We start from the raw sequence: 14210 nt of genomic DNA on the forward strand, positions 1-14210 counted from the left end.
AAAAAAAGGGCTTCTCTGGTGGCACAGTGGTTGGGAATCCACCTGCCAAGGCAGGGGACATGGGTTCAAGCCCTGGTCCGGGAAGATCCCACATGCCACGGAGCAACTGGGCCCGTGGGCCACAACTGCTGAGCCTGCGCTCTATAGCCTGAGAGCCACAGCTGCTGAGCCCGCGTTCCACAGCTACTGAAGCCTGCACGCCTAGAGCCTGTGCTCTGCAGCAAGAGAGGCCATGGCAATGAGAGGCCCATACACTGCAACGAAGGGTGGCCCCCACTTGCCACAACTAGAGAAAGCCCGCACGCAGCAAAGACCCAACATAGCCAAAAATAAAATAAATTAATTAAAATTAAAAAAAATTTAATTTAATTAAATGCCCCTGGACCGGTGGCATCAGCATCACCTTGGAATTGTTAGGAATGCACAATTTTGGGCCACACTCCAGACTTCCTGAATTAGAAACTGTGGGGTGGGACTTGGCAATGCTTGGTCTAACGAGTCCTTCCAGGTGATTCGATGCACACTCAAGTTTGAGAACCATTGGTCTCTATTCTTGGTCACCATTCTGGTCCCTGTCCTTGTATTGCCTCTGGGAGTTACCTCAGGTTGCCAAAGACTCCTTTTTCTCCTCAATTAAGAGCATCTGTTGCCATATCCCCACTGAGCAGTTGTTCTTTTGCTGCCTTGTAGTGGCTTTTTATGTTTATTTAATTCTTAGATTGGTGTCTAACTTTCCATGTGTTTATTTCAGCTCCCAAACTAGCATGGAAACTCCTAGAGAGCAAGGATCTTGATTTAACTCTTTTCTTTTTTTTAAATGAGTCTAGCACAGTGCCTTGCACAGGTGATATTTCCTAATTGGAAGGTACTTTCTGAAGATCGTTGTTTTCTCATCACTCTGTCCGGCCACGCTGTCTTAAACAACTAAAACCACAGCATTGACTCTGCTGATTTGTTTCTGTCTTTTCCCTGACTTCTTCCCCTGTTAATCCTCCCAGAGTAACTTCTTTCCTGTCACCAGGGCAGGGAGGCTGGTTGCACAGTAATGGCAGGGTGCCTCTCCCAGCTTCCTGGTGGGTGGCTCCAGGGCCAGCAGCAGTGCAAGTTAGATACACCTCATGGGGGCTGTGAGGTGTGTGCTCATAGGCTGTGGGGTGCCCTAGGGAGGCCTTCCCTTCCTTTCTAGGAGTGGTTTCCAGTTCTGTGGTGCAGTTTTATAGCTTCTCTCCAAACCAGCCCTGAACCTCGAGGGCACCATGTAGACTGAAAATGAAGGTGCCTTCCAGGCCTTCTGCTGCTGGCAGTTGAAGTGACCCACTGCCAGGTGGGGTGGGCTCTCGATGTGGCCTCTGCTGGAGGAGGCTCAGTTTCTGCAGCCACTGTGGTGACATGACTGCCAAAGAATGTGATCGATGGGGGAAAGTTACAACAGTATTACTTTCTAATTGTTATCCTGCTTACTTTAATAAGCATATTAGCATTTGAGCTGATTTTCAAGTAGAAGCTAGGATTTAACACAGGCAGAGGAAACAGAGGGAGATATTTCAGCTGGGCCAGCAGTGCAGGCGAACCTGGCCAAAAGCACGCTGCGCTGGCCGAATGGTGGTGGGCTGGGCTGTGCAGGGGTGAGGTGTGATGAGGCTGGAGAACGAGTGTGAGGTAGGGAAATCACTGCGTGCTCTGAGGGCAGGGGGGCAGCACTGGTGTTTTCCAGGGGAAGTGAGAGCATAAAGAGCAGAGTTGCAGGACATTCACCTGGCAGCTGAGTGTGGGCTGGATGGGGCCGAGACATGGGTCACTTCTGCAGGGGTGTCAGAGGTAGTTAGCCTCTTGGCTGAGAGCTTCAGCTGTGTTAGCCCTGGACCCTGGGCCATCAGGAGTGAGACACCTGGGGTCTGGGAAGTGAGACAGCTTGGGGAGGGGGATAGCTGCCATTTAGAGTTGTTCTCTGTGCGGACTTGATCGTGAGCATCATCTAGGTTGTTGTGTAAAGGAAAACCTACCATGATTGCTGGTATTGGAGAAAATGCAACGTAAGAGGAAGGCCAGAGGCAGGTTGGACTCTAGAAGTGTTGGCTGGAGTAAACACACGCAACGTGAGAGCTGTGAGTTTCAGTTTTATTTGGGGACTTCCTGAGGACTATAGCTTGGGAGGCAGCCTCTCTGACAGCTCTGAGGAACTGCTCCCAAGAGGAACGGGGAGCAGTCACTATATATGTGATTTTGATGATGGCGGTACATTCGACCAAACACACATTTTGGTAAGAAGGCTGCTGCTAGTCACAAGGTCTCTGTTAATGATTTTAGTGCTTTTCTAACAATGGGAGGATGCAAGAATCCAGGTTTGCAAAAATTTTCTCCTAAAAATATCTCTCTGAAGGCCTGTTCTCCCAGAGCACAGATTGCCTCATTCCTGATCTCTTCCTTGAGGTCAGGCTATGTTAAAGGTCAACAATTGCAGTGGCTGATGACTCAATCCTTGTAGAGCCAGATGGCTAGTGACATTGTTTAGTTGGCAGTGCCCCCTCATGATCATAAATTTAACGTAGGTTTGGAAGGCATTTCCTGACTATTTTGTACCACAGCGCTAGGAATGCCCATTTCTAGGTCAGGCCGGGATTTTGTTGGTAGGCCATTCAATGTGCTATTACTGGACTAGGCCCTGTAAACGGTAGTGAAAAGTCTCTGGACCACCTGTCTTACTAGTCTGTTATGGTCCAGGAAAGATTCCCTCTTGTTGCTTCCTTCCGTATCTAGCGTTACACTATTATAATCATTGATCTCAAATAGAGCTATATATTGGGTCAATTGTTTCAAGTTGCCTAGTCATCACTTTTATGGGAGGCTCAGTAACACATTTTGTAATGCAAGAAACAATGATCTCATAAAATAGGTAGTGTATAAGTAATATAGCTAGTAGCATTAATAGGGCCAAAAGTAAGAATTTAAGCCAAGAATTTCCATTAGGTGCAGGCTACTATATTCCCAGTTGCCTGCCCAATCTGTTCCATACCAGCACCAGCCCAATTTCCTAGTGTTAGTAGTTTGATTAGCCTCGGTATGGTTTAATTGTTCCCGACATAAGGGGGCTTTTAAACTTAAATGATCACAGCCTGGTGTTAGCCATATAAATCCATCCCATAACTGAAGGAGGTTATATTCTTTGACTGAAATTTAGCTCGTTGCTCTGATTGAGCTTGAGTAACTTTTAAAGAAAATTCATATTTATGGTCACGGTCAGAACAAGTATGATTCCCATCGAGTGATGTCAATAATGGCCCGAACAGACCTACAGCCTCTCTTTCTTCTAGAATAAATTTCCTAAGGGCCATCCAGTTAGAGCCTTGGAGAAGAAAAATCCACCAAGGTAACCCAAAAGTACTGGATGTAGGTACTTGACCATAAACCCAACACTTGTATTAATTTTTAAAATCTGCCTGGGATTTGTGACCATGATAGAAAAACACTGATTTATGCAAAAGTCCAAGAAATTAAGAAAACACTGTAAATAATCATGTGGGTCAGGTCTGGCATCTTGAGATAGCCGTCTACTTCTGATGTTGTCTTCTTGTCCTGCTGTGGGTATAGTTTTCTCCTCTGTTTGAACATTGTTTTAAGGTGATTTTGAGGTCAGCAGTCCTCTCAATAGACCAGTTCAGTGCAGGGGCCCTTCCTAAGTGAGAAATATGAATACAAGAGTCAATTCCCTTCAGTTTCACTTCGCATGAGCTAGTTAAGAGTACCGGATAAGGGTCCTTCCATCTAGGTTGGAGATAGTTCTTTATTTGTTTTTGTTTTTGTTTTTTTTGCGGTACGCGGGCCTCTCACTGTTGTGGCCTCTCCCGTCGCGGAGCACAGGCTCCAGAAGCGCAGGCTCAGCGGCCATGGCTCATGGGCCCAGCCGCTCCGTGGCATGTGGGATCTTCCCAGACCGGGGCACGAACCCGTGTCCTCTGCATCGGCAGGCAGACTCCCAACCACTGCGCCACCAGGGAAGCCCTGGAGATAGTTCTTTAAATGATGCCTTTTCCTGTATGCATAATCTCCTGGTTGCAGCTCATGGAGCACCTTGTCTTCATCCAAGGATAGAATACTGAGATAAGCTTCAGAAACAAACTTGGAATGTCCTTTTAATAATTCATTTAAATGTAACCGTAATGTAATATAACCACAAGGAACTCTCTGGGAAGTGAGTATAGGCAGTAAATACAGACCTCAGTGAACAAAACTAGCATTTAACGTTCACTTTTTCTCTCTAAAATTACCCTAATTTCTACCACATACAGCCAAATTAAGACTAATTTGTTTGCAAAATAAGGCTGGTTAATGGATCACATAGGCTCTTTTAAGTTGGCTGGGCTGGAGCTTTTCATAAGGAACCTCAGACTGAGTTTTTAAAAGGCCTCCCAAGATCAGGAAAGCCACACCAAGGGCTTGCCACAGATTCTGCCTGTGATATCTGCAGATTTGGGTGAATTCCTGTGTTCCTGAGGTCCCCAGAATATCTTGAGATTCCTGCACCTGTCAGGAGGTGACCTTTCTTATTTATCTGATAAGGCTGCTGGGAACATAAGTTTCCCAGTTTCTGGAGGGATCAGGTAGAGAGAAAAGATAAATGTTTCAATTCTGCTTACAAAGGTATAATTTACCATGTGGCTGTAAGTCATAATTAGCTTGAGCTTCCTTATATCTGGAAAACATAGATTAAAAGTCAGTAATATTTCAGGGGCTTCCCGGGTGGCGCAGTGGTTGAGAGTCTGCCTGCCGATGCAGGGGATACGGGTTCGTGCCCCGGTCTGGGAAGATCCCACGTGCCGCGGAGCGGCTGGGCCCGTGAGCCATGGCCGCTGAGCCTGCGCGTCCGGAGCCTGTGCTCTGCAATGGGAGAGGCCACAACAGTGAGAGGCCCGCGTAACACCAAAAAAAAAAAAAAAAAAAAGTCAGTAATATTTCAGACAAAAACTATAAAAATTATGACGATATTCACCAGTTCACTCATTCCTATGTAACTAATCGTTTTTGCTAATAGTTTTATGAAGGCTTCAGGCTTTCCATTAGGATTCTTTAATTTCTTACCCAGTTCAGTGGTATGATCCAAAATTTATCAGAAATCTGTTCTTGTCAAAAAGTTCTTTCTGTGAATCTTCTTGAAGATGAAGGATTTTTTGCAAAAGCACCAAAGTAAAACAATAACTGTCTATAAATGAGAAAATTCTTTGAAAGGCATAGTTTAAACACCTGATTACAATGCAATTGGCAAGGAAACTTGGCTACTGCTGTGACATACAGCGTTTTTTCCTTTTCTCAGTCTCAGGAATTGGAGATGGTCTGATAAGGTAAGAATTCCTGTGCACAGGGAAAGAAATACAAATTTTTCCTAGAAGGACTTGTTCCCTTAGGGTCAGAATTCTGAACAGATGTTTTATCAAGCTAGCTTTCTCTAAGTTAACTGCATATGCAAGAAAAGAGCCCCATTTGGGCTATTTTCAGTGTGATATTTCCTTTAATACCCAATTAAATAACTAACTTGTAAGTATAAGTTTCGTTAAGTACATACACCTGGCTGGAGTGTTAGCTGGAGGCTGGATTTCTGATGCCCCTTGTTTAGGAACGACTTTAGGCCTGCCCACCTAGTCACCCAGTCCAGACTGCCCAGTGTCTTTCAACTGAGCAAATCCCAGTGTCTTTCAGCTGGGCTCCGCCAGTATCTTTCAGCTGGGGGGAGGCCACCTTTTTTCCCAGTGTCTTTCAACTGGTGGGCTAGGTACCTGTTATATATCACCAAACAGAGCTCAGGATCATCAACCAATTATCAGGAGATCCAAAAACCAGGAGAGGCTTACTTAAATTCGTTTGGACCTGGCTCTGGATCCTTATAGAGTTCAGGTGAAGGAGAGAAGTCTGCTCTGGGTCCCTTTGTGGTGGTTAAAGCTGTTGACTGAAATAAAAACACTTGTGAGAGATGTATTTCAGTTTTATTTGGGGACTTACTGAGGACTATAGCCCAGGAGGCAGCCTCTCAGATAACTCTGAGGGACTGCTTCCAAGAGGTAAGTGGGGCAGTCAGTCTATATGTGATTTGACGAAGGGGGTACGTGCAACCAGGCACACATCTTGGTAAGAAGGTTGATGCTAGTCACAAGGAACAGATGTCTCTGTTAATGACTTTAGCGCTTTTCTAAGTATGGGAAGATTCTAGAATCCAGGTTCATAAAACATTTCTCCTAAAAATATCTGTCTGAAGGCCTGTTCTGCCAGTTTTCCCAGAGCACAGGGTACCTCATTTCTGATCTCCACCTGGAACTCCTTTCAGGACGTGTTGAAGGTCAGTGACTGCAGTGGCAAGTGACTCAATCCTTGTAGAGCCAGATGGCGAGCGACATTCTTTATGGCAGAAGCAAATACACTGTGTAGCCATTTTGTGAGCTGCTTACCACTTATGCCTAATTAGGCCCATTAACCGGTCCAGGTGTGGTTACGTGTGTGAAGTTAGCTTTCTTGTGCTTTTCATTTCGTTCTTCATATCATTCTTCATAGCTTATTGCTCCTGGGCTTGTCTGTCTTGTTGGTCTTGTCTATCTTGTTTTCCTTTTAACAATTTAAAGGAAAATTACGTTTCAGGGCAGTAGAAATGAAAAGAATGGAAATTTCTAGGAAGGGACTGAGACAGTCCTGAAGCACTTAGCACAGGTTGTAACTTTCACTGGACCTTGGAGATGGAGAGATTGGTGTTAATTCTTATCATTACCCCAGCATGGTGTGGGATTTGGGGGAAGGAGGTGTGCTAGTCTGCTTGGGCTGCCATCACAGGCTACTACAGACTGTGTGGTTTAAACAACAGAAATTGATTTCCTCACAGTTCTGGAGGCTCACAATACAAAATCAAAGTGCTGGCTGGGTTGGTTTTTGATGAGGCCTCTCTCCTCAGTTTGCAGATGGCTGCCTTCTTGCTGTGTCCTCACATGGCCTTTTCTCCGCACAGAGAGAGAGAGCTCACCAGTCCTATTGGATCAGGGCCCCACCCAAATGACCTCATTTAACCTTTCTTTTTTTTTAAAGACTATATATATATATATATATATATATATATATATATTTAATTTTTATTTATTTATTTATTTATGTCTGCGTTGGGTCTTCGTTGATGCACACGGGCTTTCTTTAGTTGTGGCGAGTGGGGGCTACTCTGTTGCGGTGCGTGGGCTTCTTATTGCAGTGGCTTCTCTTCTTGTGGCGCACAGGCTCTAGGCACGTGGGCTTCAGTAACTGTGGCACGTGGGCTCAGTAGTTGTGGCTCGCGGGCTCTAGAGCACAGGCTCAGTAGTTGTGGCTCGCGGGCTCTAGAGCACAGGCTCAGTAGTTGTGGCACACAAGCTTAGCTGCTCCGCGGCATGTGGGATCTTCCCGGACCAGGGATCGAACCTGTGTCCCCTGCATTGGCAGGCAGATTCTTATCCACTGCGCCACCAGGGAAGCCCAACCTCATTTAACCTTAATTACCATCTCCAAATACAGTCATAGTGAGGGTTAGAGCTTCAGCCTGTGAATTGGGGGTGGGGGGGGCACAGTTCAGTCCACATCTATAACAGGAGATGGATGTGCTCAGTCAGCCATGAAGTCAGGGCAGGATGTGGGCTGGGTGGAAGGGGAGGGTGGTCGGGGAACCTGACCAAGGCAGGAGAGGGCTTGGAGGGTGTGCAGGAAGGCGGTGGCAGGAATCGCAGAAGAAGAGGCCCAGTCTGCCTGGTGCGTTCTTCCAGATTCCCTCCCTGTCCTCTCCTGGTATTCAGGAATTGTCATCATTTTACAAAACGACACCTCTTCAGGTCGGAACATCCCTGAAAATCAGTTTCTCTGGTCCTTATGCTTGAATCCTTTGTCTGAGAAGAACTCAGGTCCAAGTTTTGAGAAGCACCTTTCTCCCCCTGAAAAGCAGACCTCATGTTCAGAGATGTGTGTGGAAGCTTTCGTTCCCAAGTCTGGCACCATCTATGAACATGACAGAAAAGGAGCAGGACTTTCTCCGTCGTCTTGCCATGTGGGGTCGGTCTAGACTCTTCCAAGGGCATAGTCCCCTTTCAGGTAAAGAAGGAGAAGCGATTTTTTTTTTTTTTTTTTGCGATACACGGGCCTCTCACTGTTGTGGCCTCTCCTGTTGCGGAGCACAGGCTCCGGACGCACAGGCCCAGCGGCCATGGCTCACGGGCCCAGCCGCTCCGCGGCATGTGAGATCTTCCTGGAGTGGGGCACGAACCCGTGTCCCCTGCATCGGCAGGCGGACTCTCAACCACTGCGCCACCAGGGAAGCCCCACGAGAAGCGATTTTTAAGAGTGGCTGGGAAAGGGGGAAATAAATGAGCTTGAGGGGGACGTCCTGACTGCCTGGATACCCAGGTGAGGTGGGAGAGGCAAGGACCAGAAATCCTCAAGGTGTCTTGAAAAATTATGTGGGCGGAATGTTCTCAGGATGAGAGAGATCTTCCCCTCTGCTCCCCAACTATACTTCAAGGGACCGAATGGCTCTCCAAAGTGAACTAAGAAAAAAAGAAGACGCAACAACCCAACGCCCCAGAAGGTGAGGGCTGCGCCTGGACAGATGCCAGGGGCTTTGTTTGAGAGCTGGGCGGCTGGGGGCGGGGTGAGGTGGGGCTGACGGGAGTCGCATAATGGGTGGTGCCTTTCATATTCAGAGCAGCCCTTTGATCGGAGGGGATGAAAGTGCTGGAAAGTGGAGAGGCTCGATGGGGATGGGGGGGCCTTTATCTTCGACAAAAAAGGCATCTGCCAGACCTCAACCCCCTCGCCCGCCCCTTCAGCCCGTGGGCTCCCGCAGCAATGCCCCAACTGGGACTTGGGTCTCCCCACAGCTGAGGAAGTGTCGGGAAAGTGAAAGAAGTCTGCTGCACGTGTTGGACAGAGAGCTTAATGGATTCTTTCCACAAGCCCAGAAAGAAAGGGAGAGAGAAGAGGGGATGTGGGGAGGCAAGGGGAGAGTGGAAAGGGAGACATGGCGGGGAGAGCGGGGAAGGAAGGGTGGCATTTGAGCACTGAATTAAACCGTCAGGTAACAAGCTTGTTACTTCCAGTGAACACAACTTTTCAGAAGACAGTGCAGATGCGGTGAGTATGTGTCATTGGAGGGAAGGGGAAGAGTATTCAGCTGACAAGACGTGGTTTTGGGTGGACTGATCATGTTTTTTCTAAAAGACAGTATAATAAAAGACAAACACTAAAGTGAAGGCAGAAATCTGTCTCTCTAGCTGTGTTTTCGAAGGGGAAAAGTAAGTCCCTTTAAGTCTTTGCACTGTTAGAAACTTCATGGTAATTGGAATTTTATCATAATTGCAATAATTTCCACTAATTCTTCCTTTCTTGCTGTCCTTACCCCTCATACAATCTCCAGCCGCTCCGCGGCATGTGAGATCTTCCTGGAGTGGGGCACGAACCCGTGTCCCCTGCATCGGCAGGCGGACTCTCAACCACTGCGCCACCAGGGAAGCCCCACGAGAAGCGATTTTTAAGAGTGGCTGGGAAAGGGGGAAATAAATGAGCTTGAGGGGGACGTCCTGACTGCCTGGATACCCAGGTGAGGTGGGAGAGGCAAGGACCAGAAATCCTCAAGGTGTCTTGAAAAATTATGTGGGCGGAATGTTCTCAGGATGAGAGAGATCTTCCCCTCTGCTCCCCAACTATACTTCAAGGGACCGAATGGCTCTCCAAAGTGAACTAAGAAAAAAAGAAGACGCAACAACCCAACGCCCCAGAAGGTGAGGGCTGCGCCTGGACAGATGCCAGGGGCTTTGTTTGAGAGCTGGGCGGCTGGGGGCGGGGTGAGGTGGGGCTGACGGGAGTCGCATAATGGGTGGTGCCTTTCATATTCAGAGCAGCCCTTTGATCGGAGGGGATGAAAGTGCTGGAAAGTGGAGAGGCTCGATGGGGATGGGGGGGCCTTTATCTTCGACAAAAAAGGCATCTGCCAGACCTCAACCCCCTCGCCCGCCCCTTCAGCCCGTGGGCTCCCGCAGCAATGCCCCAACTGGGACTTGGGTCTCCCCACAGCTGAGGAAGTGTCGGGAAAGTGAAAGAAGTCTGCTGCACGTGTTGGACAGAGAGCTTAATGGATTCTTTCCACAAGCCCAGAAAGAAAGGGAGAGAGAAGAGGGGATGTGGGGAGGCAAGGGGAGAGTGGAAAGGGAGACATGGCGGGGAGAGCGGGGAAGGAAGGGTGGCATTTGAGCACTGAATTAAACCGTCAGGTAACAAGCTTGTTACTTCCAGTGAACACAACTTTTCAGAAGACAGTGCAGATGCGGTGAGTATGTGTCATTGGAGGGAAGGGGAAGAGTATTCAGCTGACAAGACGTGGTTTTGGGTGGACTGATCATGTTTTTTCTAAAAGACAGTATAATAAAAGACAAACACTAAAGTGAAGGCAGAAATCTGTCTCTCTAGCTGTGTTTTCGAAGGGGAAAAGTAAGTCCCTTTAAGTCTTTGCACTGTTAGAAACTTCATGGTAATTGGAATTTTATCATAATTGCAATAATTTCCACTAATTCTTCCTTTCTTGCTGTCCTTACCCCTCATACAATCTCAACCAATGCAGATTAAGAGACTTGAAACAAAACGATTGCTTTTTGGCCTGGAGATGAGTATTTTCTGCTTGTGGATGATTTTTTGAGTCTATTCTGTGGGGTAGATGTACTCTTTGGGTGTAAATCTCGTGGTTCACCCAGTGCTATACCATTGAGTCAGATGTCCACCCAGTTGTAACTGGCATGGCCTGGGGAGGGAGGGGACAGGCAGAATCACATCCTATGTAGGGCTGTCTCTTCAGGGGCTGTGGTTTGCATAGAGGGTTGGGGGAGGAGGGAGCACAGTGATTTGGCACTTCTGGAACACCTAGCAGGAGAAAAAAGTCTGAAATAAGAGGATGGTTTTGTGGATTTTTTTCCCCCAGTGGTGGAAATTGACCTGACACAGTGATCTGGGTGAGGGCCATTAATTAACAGACATGGAAGGCTCCATGGAGCCTCATGGCCTGTGCTAAGGGGGGAGAAACAAGGGAGGCAGAGAGGACAGAAAGTGAGACCAGGGCGTCTGCTTCCCTCGCTTCCTGAGATGGAGAAACTCAAGGACTTATAAATAGATGACCATCTGAGGTCATCACATCCAATCTCCCGCTCTGTTGGGGGCAAGAATCCTCTCTATGTGGTCATTCCAATTTATTTTTACGGCTTCATTCACTTTATTTTTCTCATATAAAACTATGTCGTGGCTACAGCTGGAGCCTGAGTCCTCTGCACAGAAACTCTGGTGTGGGTCTTTACAAGATGGTCAGTGAATTCCTGATATGGAGAGTTGGTGAACACTGCCTCTTTCCAGAGATCAGGAATCAGATAACTGTAGGTCTTGGAAATGGCATCAAAAGTGGCCTTGGCAAAGTTGCCCAGGGTGGCAGTGCAGCCCCTGGCAGAGGTGTAGCAGTCGTCAGTTGCAGCCATCATCAGTAGCATGTTGGGCACAGGGGCTGAGACGATGCCAGTACCCCTGGGGCCAGGGATAAGGAACATCAGCACAGAGCCACAGCGGCCAGTCACCTTGCAAGTTACAGTATGGGGCTTGCTGATTTGTTTCCCCAGTAGCCTCGCCACACAGCCATGATGGAGGGCTTGGCCAGAATGATGGCCCCATGGATGGCAGTGGCTATCTGCTTAGAGCTCTTGACACCCAAACCGACATGTCCGTTGTAATCCCCAGTGGTGACAAATGCCTTGAACTTGGTCTGCTGGCCAGCACGGGTCTGCTTTTGCACAGGCATAACCTTGAAAACCTCCTGCTTGAGGGATGTTCCTAGGAAAAAGTCAGTGATCTCAAATTCCTTGATGGGCAGAGGGAAGAGACAGCTCTTCTCCAGGGACTTGATCTTCAGGTCCTTAACCAGGCGGCCCAGCTTGGTGACGGGGAGCCACTCCTGCTTCTCAGCCTTGCCTCCATGTGCTCTGAGGCCCCGACCCTGGCTGTGACCCTGACCCCGGACGCCGCTGCTAAAGCTTCTGTGGAAGTCAGCGGGGCCTCCCATTCCAGGGCCCCCAGGGGCCTCTGGGCCCTCCCGCAGCACCGGCGTCACACGCCATTTGGTGTTTTTACGAAGAAGACGGGTCATTCCAATTTTTTTTTTTAACATCTTTATTGGAGTATAATTGCTTTACAGTAGGGTGTTAGTTTCTGCTTTATAACAAAGTGAATCAGCTATACATATATATTCCCATATCTTCTCCCTCTTGTGTCATTCCAATTCTGATTGAACAGTCCCAGTGTCAGGGAGAGCTCTGTTACAGTTCCCCAGGGAACGTCCTTGTGCACTAATGAAACAGGAGGGAAAGGGGCAGGGTACAACCTTTAAAAGAATGACATAGCCATAGGACATGATGAAAACTAGTGAGAACCAACTGGGTCCAAGATGGCGGAAGATTCGACTTCCTGTGGACCTTGAGCCTTATTATATGCTCATTGTAATACATTAGCATATGCTAAATGACACACCCACCGGCGCCATGACAGTTTTGAGGCCCAGCGTAAAAGGCTAAAAAGTGGGCCGTGGCCCAATTCCTGGAAATCCCTGCCCCTTCCCCCAAATAGTTGGAATAATCCTCCCACTCATTAGCCTATGAAATTACCCAGCCCACAAAAACTAACCACCCCATATTTCGAGGCCTCTTGCTTCTTGCCTTTCAGTGACCCACACTCCGTCTTTAGAGTGTGTTTCTCCCAAGGCCTCTCGTCTTCTGAGATAGTGCACACTGTGTCTGTGGAGTGTATTTCTCTCTAAATAAGTCTGATTCTTACCTATCACTTCGTCTTCAAATTCTTTCACGATGAAGAAAGAACCTTAAATTCACTGGCGACACTAGCATATTTATTACACACTTGTGCTTGTATTTCTATACAAGCGGGACATGTACGTTTTCTCTTTTCATGGCTGCTCACAAATTATGCATTTGTGGAAACACACACTGTATCGATACATACAAAAATGAGTACATGGCAATCATGGCGGGACAGGGAGCTCAAAAAGAAGGAAGGACTTTCTAATAGTTAAAAATGTCTCACAATAGAGCAGAGCACCTGACTTGGGGTAACAGGCGGCACACTCTGGAGACCACTGGGAACCTCTCCAAGGAGGCAGATCCCCCACTGGTGGCTTCTGTGAGTCCTTCCAAATACAATGCATTTTCTAGGTGAGGCTTGGAGAACAACAAAGGTTTTGCAGGACCCATTCAGAAGCACTCTGAGCCCATCTCCTTGCAGAGGCTTCCACTGGGCTCTGCTTGTCCTCTGCTGTAGACACAGGCCTATCTACTGTATCCCCAGCTGGCAAGCCCTGGATTCTGCTAGGACCCTACCCTGGTGCCCTCAAGAGATAAATGAGTTTTTCCCAACAGGTCAGAAGTCTTCCTGTGAGCCCAAGGGGGACACCCTGAAGATAGCAAGAATGGCTGGTGGCAAAGCTTTAGGCAAAGCTGCTATTTTGCATACGGTTGAGGACAGAAATCTTTACAGGTTTCAAGGGACGTAGCCTGGTTTGCTCTAAGGTCTTGGAGGCTCTTGGCGTCACCTTTTTTTTTTTTTTTGATGTGGAGGACCAAGCTATAGTTCTGGGGTGAGGAAGTGAATGTGATGGTTTCTCTCTGTGGTCTTCACCTGGGCCTGAGCTCCCACTGAGTGTTCGTGGTTATCCTTTACTGCCCTCTGTGACCTGTTGCCATCACAGGCCCTTTTGTTCTGTCGCCCTGCCAACAGCCATACCTCAGGGCAGGGGCCCCATCTTCCTCCCCAAATGCAGTTCCACCTCCCGGAGGACGGCTGACTGCAGGGTTGGGGAGGGATTGCTGCTGCTATTATTATCATTATTGCTATTACTATTATTGTAAATATATTCTGCTGATCCCTTTGTTGTCCCCTCCAGGCGCTCAGAGTTCTAATATTCCACCACCTCCACCTCTCATCCTCTCTTCTCTAATGCATCTTGCTTTGCCCTCAGGTGCTGTTAACAGATTGACAGTGAGTGACAAGGACCTGTGTGAAGGTGTCTGTTACCCAGCAGTTTTTCTTTAAGAGAATTGGTTGTTACTATGTCAGCACAGTAGCTTCGCAGGATGGCAACCATATAGGAGGCATTAGAGAGGAAATCTTTTTTTTTTTTTTTTTTT

General features: G+C 47.7%; 1 protein-coding gene and 1 pseudogene across 2 annotated transcripts in view; one reads left to right on the top strand and one right to left on the bottom strand.

The window, feature by feature from the left end:
- TRABD2A (TraB domain containing 2A) overlaps nucleotides 1-14210 on the top strand; it is a 60546-nt gene that overhangs the window by 22779 nt on the left and 23557 nt on the right. The window lies entirely within an intron of this gene.
- On the bottom strand, nucleotides 11234-12134 carry LOC103091361 (40S ribosomal protein S2 pseudogene; annotated as a pseudogene). Its single transcript, XR_457137.1, has one exon. The product of XR_457137.1 is annotated as a 40S ribosomal protein S2 pseudogene (transcript).

This window comes from Lipotes vexillifer, unplaced genomic scaffold (assembly GCF_000442215.2).
Source record: "Lipotes vexillifer unplaced genomic scaffold, Lipotes_vexillifer_v1.1 scaffold1098, whole genome shotgun sequence".
NCBI classification, from domain to species: Eukaryota; Metazoa; Chordata; class Mammalia; order Artiodactyla; family Lipotidae; genus Lipotes; species Lipotes vexillifer.